The sequence below is a fragment of the Asparagus officinalis genome, chromosome 1, assembly GCF_001876935.1.
Source record: "Asparagus officinalis chromosome 1, Aspof.V1, whole genome shotgun sequence".
In the NCBI taxonomy this organism is placed as follows: Eukaryota; Viridiplantae; Streptophyta; class Magnoliopsida; order Asparagales; family Asparagaceae; genus Asparagus; species Asparagus officinalis.
The window spans coordinates 119,911,139-119,914,341 of NC_033794.1; the positions used below are offsets into that span (position 1 = coordinate 119,911,139).

Consider the following 3,203-nt stretch of genomic DNA (forward strand, 5'->3'; position numbering starts at 1 on the left):
AGGCTGCAAGCTTTAACTGTAAGAGAGGTTAATGGATGGGGGGAAATGAACTACATGAGATCCCTCCCTCGGAGAATTTATTATTTGAGAACCAGGTTCGCATGGGAAGGAATAATTCTTGCCAAACAAGTTCAAGGTTGCTGCTTGCATAAAAACAAGCCATAGACGATGTAGTACTGAACGTCCAATTCCCAGGATCGTGCTCAAGGTTGCTGATAGCGGATCGCGGCGCGTCGCGGCGAGGTACCGCTAAGGTTATATCGGGCTATTGCGGCGAAATCGCGGCAAATAGCGCACAGTCAAATAGCGGTCAAATTTAAATATATTTAAATATCCTAAATAATAAGAAAATTCATAAAAAATCTAAAAATTCAATTAGTTGTAAATTTCTTGTATTATCAATAAATAACAATTAATAAGCTTGTTGTATGAATGAAACTATGAAGAAATTCAAGAAATATAGCATCATAATATGTGTGATAGCGGGTTTAGCCGCTTTTAACAACAAAAATCCGCTTTTAACCGCGAAAATCCGCTTTTAACCGTGAAAACCCGCTTTTAACCCGCTAAAATCCGCTTTTACGCGCTATTCGAATGAATAGAGGATTTTCCCGCTTAAGCCAGCCGCGAAACCCCTACGCGTAGCGCTGAAGGGCTGCGACCGCTATTCGCGCCGCTATAGCCCCGCTATTGGCCGCTATTTACAACACTGATCGTGCTTGACCAGGAGCAGCTCTGACTTCATGCATGATACATAAGAAACGACTATTACTTTTGGTCCTATTTCACATTGCTTTGTGCAGGAGATATTGGTTTGTGCAGGAGATACAGTTGTTGGCTATTTGCTTGTAAACTCTTCATTTCTTGCTAAGTAGGTTGGTCATTTGCTTTTATTTTATTTTTCTAACTATTACTTTATGGTTGGGTTTGGACGGTATTGTACTTGTATGATGTTGCTCAGCTTCTCAATCCTGAGTCATTTTATGTCTGGATGATTAATCAGATATTATTTGATTTTCTTTTTTTTATCGTTTTCATTGCTTCTTCATATATATTTAATATCTAAAGATTCTATTTTTGATTTAGAAGGTTGGGCATTTGGTTGGTCTGTGTTCAAGCATTTGACAGAAGCTTGTACAAGGTGTCTAGAATCTGGATATTCAACTAGCAGTCACAGACTCGTAAGAAAATGTTCGAGCTAAACCCTAAAAAAATATGTGTAGTTTTTGTTCCACGGGTCGCTTATATAACACCTTGTTAAAATTGGAGTTCAGACATTTAAGACACAGCGACTATCCTCTATGACACCTGATATTTACCATATGACCTTTGGGCAAAGATAGACTCATAGACGCCTTCCGTAGAGTTAATGTGGTATCTGAACAAACTTTTCACATACATAAAGATTATCACTCAAAGGGAAATGGGGGAATCAAAATTATCACATTCCAACTATAATCCAAGGGATCTTTATGGCAATCATTGAAGCAAACCAAAATGTATCATCTAGATCCTAAATCTAAGATCCTCGTAATCTTGTCAAGGTTCCAAACAGGATTTGGTTTACGTCGCTCCTTCGCTTTAGCTTTTAAAGTTTTGAATTCGATACAATCTTCCATCAGCATTTAGATGAACCCATAATTTAGCAACATAACAAATATTACGGATAATCTATACATAATATAAAATTTGATGTAGATAAGGTTAATCATACCAAGTACCTAATTCCATAAAAACACATAAATCTTCTTTTTTTTGTAGGGCAAGGGGACTTCCCAACGATCCTTCGAACCACAGGTACCAAACCCCCAGTCGTGGCTAATGGGCACCCCCCTCCCAAATGCACGGTCATGGGTATTCCAGGAAATTAGTTTCCTTTCAGTGCGCTCCCGAAGAGAGTCGAACCCGAGACCATGGTGTACTCCTCATAGGTAGATTACCAACTCGGCTAGACTCTCTAGAGTACACGAATCTTTAGTACATTAATAAAAATGAGTTAAGAAATATTTCTTTGAAAGAAATCTGTTATGTTATTTTAAAACAAATTTGCACGGGAAAAAGCGAGATAAAATACTCTGATAAAAGGAACAAATTCAAAGCTCATTAATGTAAAAGCTTATCTTTTTTTTTTCAAGTTTGATATTCGCTGGCATTGGCTAGTATCAGATTATAACAGCAGCATCAACTGCATGCTGTGTGCATAGAATGCAAAATAAAGTATACCTGTCTTGTGACCTCAAATGCTACTATATATCAGTTTTAACTAGAGTCTCCCCTTCTGAAGATTATGAAAAATGGACAAACCACATCTTCCCACATGCATGGTAAGCACGAGGGAATTTACTTACATGACAAATGAAGAATAAGGTCTACTGCAATCAGCTTGTATCATTCAAACCAAAACTAAAAAACTGCAGAAGTTACGATAAAAAAAAATTGTAAAGGCTATTGTTCGGGTAGAGGTTTATGTAGTGAGATCTCAACTAAGAAAATTTATATGCTGTTCATGAAAAAAAATAAAATCGTTGCTCAAGATGCAACATAAAGGTCATTTGGATTTTGGATCTTAACATAAATACTAAGAACACCAATATCCTTGCCTAAAAGATGTAGGCTTACATAAAAAAAAGGCCATTACAGTCATATGAATATTTAGACAAACTCTTAATTTTTCTCTGGATCATTATGACCATTTCTCTTACACATCATAAATAATCATTCTGCAACAGTACAACTGATGCAGGAGTCAGCAATAGTTACGAAATACATGAAACCATGTAACAAACAGAATAACCCTGTTTGTTATAGTACAGCTAGTAAGAATCATTTGAAACATAAAAACATTTGATGATATACGGGCTTCAAATTTTATAATAATTGGTGCAACTTTTTTCTTCCAGAACGTAACAAAAGGATGAGATTGCAAATATCAAGATTGACGAGATAATGGGGTCAGTTCAGAGAAATGGTAACCCACCATCCTATGTATGCCTCCTACATACAATGCATTTGTACATGTTTTGTGAAGAATCTTGATCTGTATCAAGTGTTATCTACTTGTCTCTGTATATATTGACACTTTTGAATTACAAAACCCACTGAACTTTGTTTTTCCCACAACATTCTCAAAAGTTCTCCCACAAAATCCCCAAAACTCCAAAGCATCACAAATAGCTCCCTCCCTCCCAAAACTTTTTAATTTC

At 36.5% G+C, this 3,203-nt stretch overlaps 1 protein-coding gene across 1 annotated transcript in view; it reads right to left on the bottom strand.

The window, feature by feature from the left end:
• The window catches only part of LOC109829195, a 7,534-nt gene that overhangs the window by 2,112 nt on the left and 2,219 nt on the right, over window positions 1-3,203 (bottom strand). The window lies entirely within an intron of this gene.